General features: G+C 39.9%; 1 long non-coding RNA gene across 2 annotated transcripts in view; it reads right to left on the reverse strand.

The window, feature by feature from the left end:
* Positions 1–3,448: 3,448 nt before the first annotated feature.
* LOC137503716 (uncharacterized) overlaps positions 3,449–17,465 on the reverse strand; it is a 192,648-nt gene continuing 178,631 nt past the window's right edge. For both annotated transcript variants that reach the window (XR_011019314.1, XR_011019313.1), the window contains exons 6-7: positions 9,758–9,885; positions 3,449–3,648 (exon numbers count right to left, since the gene is read on the reverse strand). This is a non-coding gene — a long non-coding RNA (uncharacterized lncRNA). The remainder of the gene's footprint in view (positions 3,649–9,757; positions 9,886–17,465) is intronic.

The raw sequence follows: 17,465 nt of genomic DNA on the forward strand, positions 1-17,465 counted from the left end.
GAACAAGCTAAGCCTAACTAATCTTTCCCTATGAGAGACAGTCTGCAGCAGCTCGCCCTACTCTCACTAACGCAGGCACACGAGTGAGCTTAATGGCCGCCGCTGCCTGCCTTTTATTAGGGGGGGAGTGGCTCCAGGGGCTAGTGTAGCCTAATTGGCTACACTGGGCCTGCTGACTGTAATGTAGAGGGTCAAAGTTGACCCTCATGGTGCATTATGGGGCGAACCGAACTTCCGCAAAACTTCGCCTGCGGGACGCGAACGCGAACCACTGAAGTTCGCATGGAACCGTTCGCAGGCGAACCGTTCGGCCCAAACTTCCTGTCTCTGCCTTCCGATTTTGTACTGCATCTGTCTGTCTGTTGCCAAACCCGATCTGTCTGACCACTCTACTCTCACCAGAGGGCCCTTGACTCTGGTGAGGGGCGCCGTACTGTTAGTACCCACCAGCTCCTCTGGTGAGGTATAGCAAAACATACCAGTACTACTGTTGCACCAATCACTATCTTGCTATTTGTTGTCTCATCAGCTTTCTGATATACCAGTATTATAGGTGATTCTGAAAATCACCATATAATCAGGCATATATCTGCATTATAGGTGATACTGCAGATCACCTAATAATCAGAATTTGTTCCTTGCTGACACAAATCGTTACAGGTGGCCACGCTACTAGACCCTCTGTATAGGCACAAAGTAGCGGACATGTTACCAACTCACCAGAAGTCAGAAAGGATGCAGCACATGCAGAACAAGCTGGCAACTGTGCTTTACAATGTGTTTAAGGGTGATGTCACAGCACAACGCAATGAAGGTACCTCTGCCAGTATTTCTTCTCCCATGTCCACGCAGGCAAGGACAGGACGCTCCAGCGATCTCATGGTGATGACGGACATGCGAACATTCTTTAGTCTAACACCTCGCCTTGGCCTTTCCAGATCCACCCTCCACCAATGCTTGGACCGACAGGTAGCCGACTACCTGGCCTTAAGTGTGGATGTAGACACTGTGAGCAGCGATGAACCCTTGGACTACTGGGTGCGCAGGCTTGACCTGTGGCCAGAGCTGTCCCAATTTGCCATCCAACTTTTGTCTTGCCGTGCCTCAAGCGTCCTGTCAGAAATGACCTTCAGCGCAGCTGGAGGTATTGTCACAGCGGAGAGAAGTTGCCTAAATCACAAAAGTGTTCAGTACCTCACCTTTATCAAAATGAATGAGGCATGGATCCCGAAGGGATACTGCCCGCCCGCCCGCCCGAAGACTAAGTCAGTCCCCACACACAGCATCTCTGCCTGCACACCATGTGACTGCCTGCCCCAAGACTAAGTCGCTCCCCACACAGCACTTCTGCCCGCAGGTTGCTTGACTGCCTTCTCCGCCACCACCAACAGGGTCCTGGACTCCAGGTGAATGCCTGAATTTTTAAGGTCACTGTGTGCCCATTCCCCTTCGTGATCATTACCTTACCGCGGTGAAGGGGCTTGCGTATCACAATGAAGCAATGACCGTCGGCGATATGAGTGTCTCGGGGGGGCGGCACACCCACGATAATAAGGTCGTTGCTTCATTGTGGACAGACCAAATTTGATCAGCTGGACAGTCACTGTTCTGTCATTCAACTACCTCAGCCTGGTGACCATATGGGCTTGAAAACCGCCACGGCTTGCACTCTGGCCATGGTGCGCACCAGTCCAGCATGGCTGTCACTACACAAACAGCTGTTTGCGGTGCGTTACACAGTGAGTTTGGTGTGTCAGTGTGAAGCAGTACTCTAATTACACTCCCTGATTGATGTATACACATCCAAGATGTTTTAAAGCACTTTAGGCCTGCAATTTAGCATTCAATGTGATTTCTGCCCATAAAACGCTGCTTTGCGTCAAATCCAGATTTTTCTCTGGGACTTTTGGCGTTTATCCCACTCATCCATGCCCCCCTCCAGGTGTTAGACCCCTTAAAACATCTTTTCCATTACTTTTGTGGCCAGCATAAGTGTTTCTAGTTTTCAAAGTTCACCTCCCTATTGAAGTCTATTGCGATTCGTGGAAGTTCGCGCGAACCGAACTTTTGCGGAGGTTCGCGAATCGAAAATCAGAGGTTTGGGCCATCTCTACTCAGGAAGGGGAGCACATAACTCATGCAGGACTGTTACCAAGCTAGCACAGAGGCGCTTAGCTTGGTAATAGACCTTTTTTAGCCTGAGGAAGTGGGATATACCCGCACAACGTGTTGCGCCTGTCAGGACTCAGGAGTATGTAAATAAACGAATTTTTGCTGAAAATTTCAACAGCAATTTTTTTCTGCTTCGAGGGGGAAGTCCACCACTGCCTCATTCATTTTAAAGAGGAACGCCAGTGAAAATAATGTAATAAAAAAGTGCTTCATTTTTACAATAATTTTGTATAAATGATTTAGTCAGTGTTTGCACAATGTAAAATCTTTTAAATCCCTGATTTACATTCTGACATTTATTACATGGTGACATTTTTACTGTTGGCGGGTGATGTAGCTGCTGCATGCTTTTTTGGCATTTGGAAACAGCTGTAAACAGCTATTTCCCACAATGCAGCAAGGTTCACAGACAGGAAACTGCCAAGAGTACGTACTCAGAATTTCTTTCTGGGAGGGGTTTCACCACAATATCAGCCATACAGCGCCCCCTGATGGTCTGTTTGTGAAAAGGAATATAAAAGGGGGTATCAGCTACTGATTGGGATAAAGTTCAATTCTTGGTCGGAGTTTTTCTCTTTAAACCTTTTAACTATTTTTACTCTTCTGGCACCTCTGTACAACTGTATAGCTGTATAAGATGATAAATAGATGTTGATGCTGTTAATTTTTTCAATAAAAATTAGTTTATTTACATACTCCAGACAGGTGCAATGCATTTCGTGGGTATTTCCCACTTTCTCAGGCTATAAAAAGGGAGCATATAACTCATGCAGGTCTGTTACCAAGCTAGCACAGAGGCGCTAAAGCTTGGTAACAGACCTGCCTGAGTTATATGCTCCCCTTAAATCAACAGCAATTTTTGTCTTCTTCGAGGGGGTAAGTCCACCACTTCCATGTACTTCAATATTCCCTATAGTTGCGCTCAGTCCCTTGATCCTTACATCCAGATTCCAGGGACCAATCAGATATTGCACCTTAATGAACAGAGGATATATATAGTGTAATATGTTCTGACAAAAAAGATTAGCACCCTTTTAGTGACAGTCACACTCTGGGAGCAGTGTATATGTATAAATCGAGGTTAGATGCCCGACACCACCTATATCAAGCACTCCCCCCCTAGTTATCCCTGCTCACCAGCAGCAAAACACAGCAGGTATCGCATCCAGTTCACCCCACTGCTAAATGCTCAATGTTGCCGTCATCAAGGTTAATATACTTTGGACATAATCTAGGGCTCAAACAAGAAGGATCATGTGTAAAACCGTATTATTTAATACAACTTTTAAAACCAGTAATGCCCGTACATGAGAAAACAAGTAAACAGCATAAATATCACCATCTCTGGATCAGGAAGATAGCAGCGTCCCGCATCCCCTCTCCGTATGCTCCTCTTGGTGTGTAGGCCACCTGCCACCTTCATTTTAAACCTTTTAACTATTTTTACTCTTCTGGTGCCTCTGTATAACTGTATACCTGTATAAGATGAGAAATAGATAAGGAGAGATAATTCACCGTATGTTGTGTGAATCAGCCCTATTAGCATTAGTCTCCATCTCTTAAAGACATCATAACATGGTAAGGACTTGTTCATATGTGTGCACACAGAAAAGTGTAAACGGTGTCTAAGACTGTCCATACGCTGTGCAATGTACCAAATCAAGTAAATAATTAATATGTTCCTAATGAAAACAATACCTCATGCACCATTTAATACTGATCAGATTTTAGAAGGAATCCTAATATCAGTCAGGATGCCAACACTATTACCTCACTGCAGTACACAGCTTTTGTGTATGATGTGCCGCTCTCCCCCACTCCACCCCAAAACCAAGCTTACACTCATTCCAGATCAATACAATAAATGGCTTTCTCAGTGCCTTCTTTTTCATTAATGTTGACTTTAATATACTTTTTTTTAACAGATATATATTTTTATTTTGTTTCTGTTAAAGACCTTCCATAGTGTATACCCCCTTTAAAGTGTACCAGAGATGAGTTTATGGTTTTATACATACCTGGGGCCCCCTCCGGCCCCCTCCATGCAGATCGCTCCCTCGCCATGGTCTAAAGCCACCTGGATTTCCCGGTATCAGCCCCGTTCTCCACGGCCAATTGGGGCCAGCTTGCACAGGTGCAGTGCGGCCAAGAGCGCTCCCCCCATCTCGCTCCAGTGGTTAGGAGCGTTCTGCGACTGGGCAGTAGTACTGCGCAGGTGCAGAAAGCTCCCAGCAGTGGGAGCGTGGCGGAGTGGGCGCACACGGCAGAGAGAGAGATAGGAACACACAGATAGAGCTGCAGCTGATAAATATTTACACACATTTTAAGCTATATTTCTGCTTTCTGTCATTATGAACAGATTTCAGTCTCAGTATTACAGCCGGTGAAGATTATTTCTGTATGCTAGATGTGCTGGAAACAGTCCTCCATAGTAATGCCCAGAGTGAAAACTGTTCTCTGTAAATGTCATTTTCTTCATAGAAAACATGAAAAGATGAAAAAAAGCCTTTGTATTGCTATTTGCTAGCAATTACTGGAAATATATGTGGCATTTAGAATTTTAGTTAACTTTGATAGTTGTCCTTTAACCCTTCCCTACCACAGGTTTTTTCCCATTTCCCCCAGACCAGAGCAATTTTCACATAACGCTCCTCCCATTCATTCGCCAATAACTTTATGACTACTTATTATCACCCTAAAATGATCTATATATTATTTTTTGCAGGACATACTAGGCTTTCTTTGGGCATTTTGCTAAGAATTATTTTATTATCTATGCATTTTACAGGAAGAAGAAGAATAAGAAAACAATTGCAAAAATGCATCATTTCCCAGCTTTCAGCCATTGTAGTTTAACCAGTTAATGGCATTCTGACTTATTAAAACATCCTGTTTGAGCCTGTTAACCACAACAGGATGTTTTAATAAGTCGCTCGCTCCCGCCGCTGCTCTACAAGTGTGCCCTTCCCCCCCCCCCCCCCCCACACTGCCGCCGTTAGGCATCGGGACTCTGTGCTCCATGATTGGGGAAGAAGACCGAGCGGTCCTCTACCCAATCACAATGCCTGGAATGAATGGACATGACTGCGATCAGCGCCCACGTCCATTCATAAAACAGGAAGCCATCATCGTTAGTAAAATATAAAAACAAAAGTGAACACTTCCTATAAAAAAGGAGTGTGTTCACTAGCGCCATCTAGTGGCCAAAAAGTAAATTTACACATACAGACATACATACACATACACTTATAGGTACATATTAATAAAATGAATAACTTATACTTCCAAATCCCCCCACACCCCACAAAAAAACACTTGTATACAAAACAAACAAAAAAAGTAAAAAAAATAAATATAAATAGTGGCCTTAGGGACTCAGCTTTTTTAATCTATATTTTATGAGGGTAAATTACTATTACTTTACTACATAGGGGCTGGTAATTATAGACCGGACAAAAAAATAAATAAAAAAAAACAGAAAAATAACACCATATTTCCAAATCATATATATTTTTGCTATACATTGTGATAGGAACACAATTTAATGGTTTAATAATCCGGACAAATGAGCAAATAAAACGTGTGGGTTTTATCCACAGGAGAACATTTTATTCTAAAACTATAATGGTCAAAAACTGAGAAATAATGATTTTTTTTCAATTGTTTCTTATTTTTACCATTAAAATGCATTTAGAACAAAAAAATACTTAGCAAAATGTACTACCCACAGAAAGCCTAATTGGTGGCGAAAGAAAACAAGGTATAGATCATTTTGTTGTAATAAGTAGTAAAGTTATTAGCGAATAAAAGGGAGGAACACTGACAGGTGAAAATTGCTCTAGTCCGTTAGGGTAAAAATCCCTTGGGGGTGAACTGGTTAAAAATAAGATGTGCTATTGTAGTTAAAACAGACATTTTATTTGCCCATTTGTCCCGGTTACTACAACGTTTAAATTGCATCCCTAGTACAATGTGTGGCGATAATATTATATTTGGAAATAAAGATGTATTTTTTCAGTTTAGTTTTTTTTTTATGCTATAATAATAATGATAAGCCTTTATTTTCAAAAGCAACAGTAATATATCCTCATAACATACATATTTAAAAGTCCCTAAGGTAACTATATATGTAGTTTTTTTTTATGTTCTAATTTTTTTTTTATTTTTTACAAGTTTTATTTTGGTAACTATGGGGTAGGGGTGGAAGGGGTTAAACAATAATAAATATTTAACAAATGTTTGAATGTAAAAGTGTCTTATGGTATATTTAGTTGTATTTTACTTTTTGGCCACAAGATGGCACTACACTTAGTTCACCGTCTGCTAATTACAGTAGATAGGAACTAAAGTGTGTGAAACAGTTTCCTTGCGGTTATAAATGAGAGATGCATCTTTCTCCCATCCATAACAGGCTCGATGATCGGGAGTGAGAATACATGAATCTCATACACCGATCACGGAAGAACAGCGATGGTGAACGGAAATGGCACGGGAATAGCGATTGGCGGCGGTAAGTAAACAGTGCGTATATATATATATGTATATATATATATATATATATATATATATATATATGTATATATGTATATATATATGTATATATGTATATATATATATATATATATATATATATATATATATATATATATATATATATATATATATATATATATATACGCCCCTGATCTGCTAGTGGTAAACACAGGGGCGAGTATATATGTCCCAATGATCTGAAACTGGATAAAGAGTACTTTTGCCAAATATAACAATAAATAAAATGTGTTATTTTTTTTACAATATTATTTGAATTATTTAACCACTTTCCCCACCACTACAGTATATCTACGTCAGCTGTGGCACCCTCCAAGCCACAGCCACGTAGATATACTGACCTGCTTGCAGCCCTGTTGTGCACTGTCAGCTGCCTTACTAATTGGCAAAAGGGAACATGTTCCCTTGTAGCCAATTAGTGACCCCCCCCCCCCCCCCACGGATGAACGATCACTGCTATAGCAAACAGCATGATCCTTCATCTCTCCCCCTCCGTGGTCGGAATGTAAAAAAAATGCCCCTGCAAGTTGAATACCTTACCTGAACTGGTTCCTGCGATCATTCTGCAGCTCCAGCCTCCATTCACCGCTCTTCACTCAGCCCTGTGACGCTGAATATCCGGGTCCCGGCTTGATGACGTCATCAAGCCGGGACCCGGTGTTCGGTATCACAGGGCTGAGCTGAAGCGCGGTGAAAGGAGGCTGGAGCTGCAGGATGATCGCAGGAACCAGTTCAGGTGAGATATTCTACTTACAGAGGCATTTTTTTTAACGATCTGGCCACGGGGGGGGGGGGGGGGGCATAGTGGTAAGGGGGGCACATCCGGCTGCCCATAAAAGAGGGTGGGGGTTCTAAATCCGGAGGGGGGATTTGAGATTTGAAATTATTATTATTAGGGCCCATCAGGGTAACAGGGTGGGGGATTTCATAATGGGGGGGCACATCTGATGGTCCTGAGGGACATAACTTAATGCTGGGGGCACATATGGCAATAATGGGGCGGGGGCGTTAATCCTGGGGGCACATCTGGCTATAATGGGGAAAACTGATTCTGAGGACACATCTGGATATAATGAGGGGTGCTTTATTGGGGTAAGCAGCTGTATATATATGTGGGGGGTAGCAAATGCGGGGACATATCTGGCTATAATGGAGGCTGATATTGGGGGACACATCTGGCTATACTGGGGGGGTCTGATACTGGGCACACATCTGGCTATCTATCCTTGGGGGACTTAATACTGATGGTATGTCTTTTACCTACTGTAGCACTTTTTTACTAGAATTGAAGAAAACCTGAGAAATAATGCAATTTTAATGTTTTTCCCTCTTTTTTTCCCACTAAAATGCGCAGAAAAAAAAATGCTCGGGACAAAATATCCCCAATGAAAGTCTAGTTTATCCTGAAAAAAACGATATCTAGATCATTTAGGTGTCGCGAGTAGGGATAAAGTTATTGCTTATTGAATAGCGACATAGCTAAAACTTCAAAACTGCTCTGGTCAATAAGGGGAAAACAAGATCTGGATGCGAAGTGGTTAATATAACTGAATGTATATAATTTCTTATTTTTTTACATTATTATTATCTTCTACTAACACTACTAAATAATTTAGGCTAGGTTTACCGTGGTCAGTTGCATAATGCATGCGTTATAATGAGCATGAACTACAATGGAGACTGGACGTAGACTTATGTAGCACCAATAAACTTGAGTGACGTTACATTTTATACAACCTTATTACAACATATAGTTATTTGCCATATTAAATGTAATAATTTTGTTTTAGACTGCTATTACTAGGAAGTGTTTTTGATGCTCACTGAAACCAGAATCGGTAATATAAAATTGGGTACCCTGAAAAATGTATTACATTGTACTTTCAGTCATTATGGTTCCTCTTTAAGTTTTTGTAGAGATGAGACTGGACTTAGTAATGATGTTAGGGAAGCCCAACTTTTTTTTAATCTTTTTTTGTGTGTGTTATGGCATGTTACTGATACTTTGTGTGTGTCTGTCTTAAAGGGATACTGTAGGGGGGTCAGGGGAAAATGAGTTGAAATTACCCGGGGCTTCTAACGGTCCCCCGCAGACATCCTGTGTTGGCGTAGCCACTCACCGATGCTCCGGCCCCGCCTCCGGTTCACTTCTGGAATTTCAGACTTTAAAGTCTGAAAACCACTGTGCCTGCGTTGCCGTGTCCTCAATCCCGCTGATGTCACCAAGAGCGCACAACGCAGGCCCAGTATGGTCTGTGTCTGCGCAGTACACTCCTGGTGACATCAGCGGGAGTGAGGACATGGCAACGCAGGCGCAGTGGTTTTCTGACTTTAAAGTCTGAAATTCCAGAAGTGAACTGGAGGCGGGGCCGGAGCATCGGTGAGTGGCTGCGCCAACACAGGATGTCTGCGGGGGACCATTAGAAGCCCCGGGTAAGTTCAACTCATTTTCCCCCGACCCCCCTACAGTATCCCTTTAAGGCTGAATAGATAGATAACTGTGGGGCTTTCCTTGATTTCTTAAAAGTCAATAACCTGTGTAAATAACCTAAATAAATATAAAATAAATAAACCTATGCAAACTAAGTAACCAACAGGCACTAGGCAGCACCTTCAAGTGCACTTAACATTTAGTCTCCTTTTTGTCCTATGAGAAAATGCACAGTTCATTCCATGTTAATGCTGGTGTTAGATGTCATGGTTACAGGCAGGCTCACGGCATTGACTGACTGCGTGTATCAGGTTTGTCTAATAATCTACACCTTGGATGTGCTTGAGCAAATCTACATGACTACAAGCAGGGATCACAGAAGAGATGTGTCTGTTTCTAGATAAATGTCTGATAGGCTTTGTGGAATTGGTACAGCCAGAACTTTATTCTATGTTAATTTTTATACTCTGCCTATTGACCTAGTCATCTCGGTAGCCTCAGTTCAAGGATGCCTGCTGCCATCAAAGCTACTATTGATGGGGACAACATAGATAAGTTACTAACAGAATGTGAGCGACAAAGCAAAGAAATGCACATTCTCACTTGTTTCTCCACGGTGCCTGAAGACGTTGCAAAGAACTTTCCACATACTAAACGTGTAGGAGATTATCTGGTTGGAAGAATGATTAACAAAGGATCCTTTGCAAAAGTAATGGAGGGGATGCACATACCTACAGGACAAAAGGTACAGCAATTTTTAGCATACAATGTAAGATCTCTGTCGAATGGGCTCAACTACTGAGCAAGTATTTGTTTTCCTGAAAATGAATGCTACAGTTTCATTCTGTACTAGAAGTTCAATCAGTGGTGGTTTACAACAAAAGCCAATGAAAATACATTTATATTTAATAACCTAAAAAGCAAATGTGTGAAACAATTCAACTCTGATAATCAGGTGTTTAGATATCAAAATAAAAGCCCCAATCAAGTTGTAAAAGAGCCTCTGTTTGCATCTATGCATGGGGCTGTCTGTGCACTATATGGAACTTTGACTGATACATAAATGTTTAAATATTTGGAAAAATTCTGTATATTTTAGAAATTGTGTTAGATATTGGTTTGAAATGACCTCCTTGGGCTTGATTATTAAGACATCTCCAGGCTGAAGATCATCAGCAATCACCAATGTTCATGGAATGATCCTACACAAATGGTCTGGATTTATTAAGAATTATTCCCCAATAGGTGACAAAGGTTTCGATCTTCCCCTGTATCATATTAGACTATAAACAGAGTTGATGAAGCACTTTTATTTATTCATATTGCAGTCAAGCACTAACGAGTTCAGTTGCCCAATCACTAATACACTAACCTTTCAGCATCCCTCGCCATAGTGCATTATGATAACAGCAGATGACCTTTATAAATTCATACCATTCATGTATGATCACTGAAGATCTTTAGTGATCACAAATGATTTGAGCAATGCTTTGGTAATGGACACCCTTTGTGTTTATTTTTTTGTTCTACCTTTGGGTTTAGTCTGAATCGCAGATTCAAAAATCTGGAAATTGATTCACTGTTGTTTTTCAAGCCAATCTGAACACTGTGGGACACGAAGTCAACTTATTTTTCTATACTGCTTTTTAGAATATTTTTACTTAATACACCTGATACTTTGGGTGCCAGGTGAAGTTTATAGAGTTATAATATCAGTAAGGTGCTCCTACATACATATATCCTACGATGAGCTTTGCAACAGTACATTCATGAGAGTTTTCAGACCTCCTCCCCATTGATCAGCTGTCTCTAAACCATGACCTGCTCCTTCCTAAACCCTAACTTCTCCCAAAATCTTAAGTCTTTGCCTTAACTTTAAATACTTCCTAATGCCTTAAAAACCCCAACACCACCACCAATGACACTACTTCAAGCTTGCATAATCTAACACTGGTAAAAACCTTCAGGATAATCACCTTCCTGACACTCAACCCTAATCTCCCACAATGTCAGCTCATTTCCAATGCCTAGCCATCCCCCCCCCCCCTTACCTAACCCCTTCTTGATGCCTAATCCTAACTTTCTTTCTAATGCAAAACTCATGCTGATTTCTAACCCACCCACTTAATCCTAGCCCCATCCTGACACCTAATCCTAAATCCCTCCTAATTTTAACGAGCCAAATGTTTACCCCTTCTTAACCTTAACAATCTAATTCTAGCACTACAGCTAATGTCCCCCTACCTTTTCCCCAATGCTCCTTATCTACACAACTTAAATAGTCACACCAATCTTATTTTAATTCAATCCCAATACAGAGGGACAGATTTTTTCCCCTGTTTTTGGTTACTCCTATCATGGCTCCATTTACAATTACATAGGGTTTGTAAGTGTTTATTTGTCTTTTGTTAGGACTATGTTTTTTTTTTTTTTTTTTTTTTTTTTTTTTTAAGTTTTCTATGTTAAACCGTTTCCAGTTATTTTTATTGGAAATTTTCAATTTTTATAAATGTAACAATAACATTTTCTAGTTGTCAAGGGCACTTTTTACATAATAACATGTTTTACATTGCAATATAGTCAAAACCTGTACAATTTGCTTAACCTCAATAAGTGTTTTACATCAATATTGTACATAAAGAAGAAGAAAAAAAAAGTTACATTTATTACTTCAACTTATTCTGAACGTCTTAATACAGCTGACATAGCTATTTGAAGAGAGAAAAAAAAAGGAGAAGAACATTATAGTATTTAGTATTTAGTATTTATTTATTAGGTGAAATATTTTTTCCCAGTTATTCCTTATTTGTAGATCTATTGGGGAGCTCAACCTCTGGAGAATGGGGAGTTTTACCCCCCTGCTGAGACTCCAGAGGGTGCTCCCAGGAGTATTAAAGTACTTGGGGAATAACAAACGTCTAGTTCCCGCATTTCACCTTATACTGTCTAAATTTAAGACAGTTTGTTCAGTTGAAGTCTATTTCCTATTTATTCTTGTGTATTTGTATATTTCCAAGATGTATTCGAATTTTAATTAACTTATGAATTTCTTTATATTTGTCTAGACTGAGCTAGTTAACCTACTATCTAACTAACTAACCAGCTAGCTAACTAACTGACTAACTATTACCTAACTACTCGCTTACTGATGAGAACTGTTTGGTCACTCAACAACTGTTTCTCATTTAACTCCCTTTATCTATCTAGGAAACTTTGTCCGTACCGGTAATGAGGCTCATACTCTCTCTACCAATTTTCTTAGAGTAGGCATATAATATAATATAATAACATTCATTCAAGTGGTTTATTATTGAAAAACTGTCTATCCATGGTCAATCATCCAACAGCATATTTCCCCTAACCTAGAGTGGCCAATAATTCCCATATGTATTTTATGTGTTTAGGAGCTTTGAGTTTGTATAAACTGTAGGCCATAAATACGATCTTTTCTGAAAGGCACTGACACTACCGCACCTAATAGCCCATGATCTTTCCGCTACTAAGTTATCATCCACTTTCTTTAAGATATCAGAGAAGGATGGGAGAGAACACGTCCTCCAGTTTTCTGCTATACCAATTTTTGTGACTATACAGATGTGGTTAAAAATGAACCTTTCTCCTATGGGCATGTCAATTGTCTTTAAGTGCAGTAAAGCCATATCTGGGGTGATTTTAGCTAGATGGACTGGTAGTTTTTTCATAAATTCCTCAATTTCTCCCCATAATCTTGTCACCTTAGGGCACGTCCAGAAAATATGTAACAAAGATCCTGTTTTTTTACAATTCCTCCAACACAATGGAGAGGCGTTAGTATCAAATGCTGCTATTTTTTCCGGTGTCATATACCAGTGCCACAGGAGTTTTAGGAAGCTCTCATAGTGTGTTACACAATGTGTTGCCTTTTTGAGAGAACCATAAGCTTTTTCCCACTCTTCCTGTGTAACATCTATCTGTAGGAGCTCTTGCCATTTCCTGAGTTGCCATCTAGTAGTATCATCTTCTTTCAGTGTTAATAGTGTTTTGTAGAAGGTTGATGTACCCTTTTGTTTATAGTTTTGTTCATCTAATATTTTTTTTGTTGATGGTAGATGGGAGATTGGTTGGGGTGTATGCTTGGTAAGAAATTTTTTGATTCTGAAGTATTTAACTTTATCCTCTTCAGGTATTTGATAAACAGCCTTTAGTTCTTCAAATGGTTTTAGAATGCCATTATTCAATATGTCTTCCAGTAATCTAATATCTCTCTCCACCCAACTATCTAGGGGTAAGTTTTTTAATGCTGAAGATAAACTTAATAAGGGAACATTTATACTTATTGCTAAAGGATCTTTGCTGCTGAGGCTGACTAATTCCTTCCATACCCTAATCATATTGGCTGTGATTGGATTTGGGATTTTTAAGGGGATATTCCAATTGATTCTTGAACTAAGATAAGAAATCATATCATCGCTTGGAATTTGTTCTTCCTCTAGTTTTACCCATTGTTTTGTGTAGTCTTTATACCAGATGTATCTGGAGTGTTCTAATATGCAGGCCTGGTAATATTTCTCCAAATCTGGTACCCCTAGGCCTAGATTTGAGGAGTGGGTGGTCAAAATCTTATTAGAGAATCTCGACTTTTTGTCCATCAATATGAATTTGTTAATTAGTCTTTGGGTTGCTATGAAAAATTTTTTGGGGATTTTTATGGGTAGAGTGCGAAAGAGATATAAAATTTGGGGGAATATTAGCATTTTGAAGGCTGCTGATCTTCCCAGCCATGAAAATTCAAATTTTGCTAGATTTTCTAATTTAATTTTGAGTTTTTGTATCCAAGGGTCATAATTTTCTTTGTATAATCTTTCTATGGTGGGTGTCAAGAAGATACCTAGAAATTTAATAGATTTTGCATCCCAGGAATATGTGCAAGAGCTCCTCAGTTGATCCATCAATTTACCCGGAATATTGCAAGGCATAATCATTGTTTTGTTTTCATTTACTTTGTACTGGGAGACCTTAGAGAACTCCTGTAGTTCTAATTTAACATTGGGTAAAGATTTTGCAGGTTTCTGTATACACAACAGGATGTCGTCTGCAAAGAGACTGAGTTTTGATTCTAGTTTGTTAAGTTGGATTCCCTTAATATTTTCATTATTCCTAATACTCTGGGCCAAAGGTTCCAAGGACAAAACATAAACTAAGGGGGACAGTGGGCATCCCTGGCGTGTTCCGTTGCTTATATTAAAGGGGGAAGAGAGGCTACCTGAGGATAACACCCTTGCTGAAGGTTGAGAGTACAAAGCCATAATTGAGTTATGCATTCTACCCACACATCCAAATTTGTCCAACACAGCCGACATGTACCTCCAATTAACTCTGTCGAACGCCTTCTCTGCATCCAAGGATATGAAGAGAGAAGGCGTCCGACAGAGCTTCACCTGATGTATCAGAGCCAAGACCTTCCTTGTGCCATCTGCAGTACCCCTTCCCTGTACAAAGCCCACTTGGTCAGATGTAACTAGTTGTGGAATTAGTGGTGCCAATCTGTTTGCCAAAATTTTTGTATACAACTTTACGTCTGTATTCAGCAGTGATATCGGCCTATAGCTTCCTGGGTCCGACAGGTCCTTACCCTCCTTTGGAATGGTTGTAATTATCGCAGTTAGATTTTCCCTAGGGAAGGCACCAAGGGTTGCTACTTCATTGAACATGTTAACCAGATGTTTGGATAATATATTAGAATGTTTCTTATAATAATCATTTACAAATCCATCAACCCCTGGTGCCTTATCTCCCTTAAGAGACCTAATAGCTATTTCTACTTCTTGTTGCGAGAATGGAATATTTAGTTGTTTTTGTTCAAATATGTCTAAACTGGGGAGTTTGATCTTTTTGAGATATTCATTGATTTCCTGGGTCGATGGAGAGTGGGTATCTGGATCTAAGTCTAAGTTATATAATTTACTATAATATGTGGATAATGCCTCCACTATCTCTTGTGGGTGATGTACCATTACTTTAGAGTTTGGATGTTTTCATTTTATAATTCTCTGCATAACTCGTCTACCTTTTATTTTTCTAGCCATGGCCTTCCCTGCTCTATTTCTGTCAGAGTACCATGTCTCTTTTAGGATACTTTGCCATCTGTCATATTGAGAGTACATGTCTTCAGCTAATTCTTGCCTGTATTTTTCTAAGTTGGGGATTAAGTTTTTCTTTTTATCTATATATATCAATTTTTCTAATTTTTTGATTTCTGTTAATAAATTTTCTATTTTCTCTCTATGTTTCCTCTTTAAAATTGCACCCTGCTTCATAAAGGCGCCTCGCATGTAGGCTTTATGGGCGTTCCATAGTGTGGTTTTTGATATGTCTGGGGTATCGTTGATTTTGAAGTATTCTTCAAGGTTTTGTTTTATTATTGGGGCCGTGTTTTCTGAGTTTAGTACTAGTTTGTTCATTCTCCAAATATAGTTGTTAGTAATTGGTGTGTTTTGTAAAGTAATTTTTGCTGTGATGGGGGCATGGTCAGACCAAATTCTTGTGCCTATTTCAATTTGGGTTATTAAGGGGAGGGAGAACCTGTCGGCCAGTATATAGTCAATCCTAGTAAAGGATTGATGCACTGCTGAATAATATGTGTATTGATGATCACCTGGGTGGGCACACCTCCATGTGTCATATAGTTCATTATTAATTATGGTAGATTGAATAGTTGCTGGGATTCTTCTCTTTCCCGCAGTACAGTCCATCAGTGGGTCCATTACTGCGTTAAGGTCACCTGAGATCAGTATTGAGCCTTTGGACATACTTTTAATCTTTTGTAGTTTTTTTTGCAGAAAATTGGCTTGATGTGAATTTGGCGAGTAGATATTGGCAAAGGTGAAGTCCTGAGAGTTCACTTTTCCCACTGCAATAACCAATCTACCATCTGGGCTACTATAAGAGTCTAACAGTTCAAACCCCAAGGAATCTCTGAACGCTATCAGTACTCCACATTTTTTTTTGTTTGGTAAAGTAGCATGTACTATCTTGGAGAATTGTGCTAATTTTAATTTCCCTGCACCTTTTTGATTCAGGTGTGTCTCCTGCAGACATAATATATCTGTTTTTTCTTCTTTAACTAATTTGTTTACCAGGTACCTCTTTCTATAAGAGTTAAGCCCTCTTGTGTTTAGGGAAAGGAAATTAATGTCTTGAGTCATGGAGCAATTTTAAAACGATCCAAATCCATTTTAACTTTATGTACCTTATCCATATACCTACCAATACTGGAGATCTGTTAAGTATATTGTCGTCAGCATGAGTATAAGCATAACCATAAACATAGACATAAACATTACCGGTTTTATATGTAGTAGTTTCCTTAGATGGGAGGAGATACAACTGGTTCCTATTGAATTTGCTGTAAAATAAGGTGATGTTAGTTGGGTATGTAATCAAGCATATTATAATGATCTTAGAGTCTTTAAGGAGCAACCGCTGAGTGACCATAATTGTCCAATGAAAAGATAACCATGTTTGGAAAAGTACCAAGTGTTGTAGAGACAAGCTACTTGTACTTTCCCCAGGAAGCAAGTTAGTTGTTCCTTTCAAAAGGAGCTTTGGGCTGTAGAACAAAAACAGTAACAAAAACAACAACAACAAGAAACAAAGAAAAAAAGAAAAATAAAAATCAGCAGAAGTAGAGTAGTAACAAGTGATCTTCTTAGTGTCCATTCTCTGGTGGTTGTCCAGGTCTAACCAGTAGACTGTAGACAATTCACCTCAGGACGGAAGTCTCTTTCCCTGAGGAGAAGAGTCTTCTGTGGGGTCAAAGTTTGTGGCAAGGCACCCTACCTCACTCTCCTGAGTCCTTTGAAGCCTCGTTAGATTTATTTTTCTCCAGTTGCTCGTGGGACCATTCCATAGATTGGTGTGAGGAATGCTGTGTTGGGAGGCCAGGTCCTCCTTCTCTGGGTTGGGTTACAGGTATCCCCCATTTCCTCAGTAGCTCATATCCTTCCTCTGGGCTTTTGATGATGAAAGCTGTGCCTTGGTTCATGATTCTCATTTTAGTTGGGAATCCCCATGAATATGGGATTCCTTTGTTCCTTAGTGTAGTAGACACAGCAGTATATTTCTTTCTTTCTTTTAAGGTGGTTTGTGACAAGTCATTGTAGAATGTTAATTTATGGTGCGGTTCAGGCAGTTTCTGTACTCTTCTGGTTACTGCTAGGAAGCGTTCCTTAATGTGGTAAAAATGAATCCTAAGAATCACATCCCTTGGTAAATAGTCTGCAATAAAGGAGGGCTTTGGCAGTCTATGGGCACGATCCACTATAAGTTCAGA

The sequence above is a fragment of the Hyperolius riggenbachi genome, chromosome 4 (genome assembly GCF_040937935.1).
Source record: "Hyperolius riggenbachi isolate aHypRig1 chromosome 4, aHypRig1.pri, whole genome shotgun sequence".
In the NCBI taxonomy this organism is placed as follows: domain Eukaryota; kingdom Metazoa; phylum Chordata; class Amphibia; order Anura; family Hyperoliidae; genus Hyperolius; species Hyperolius riggenbachi.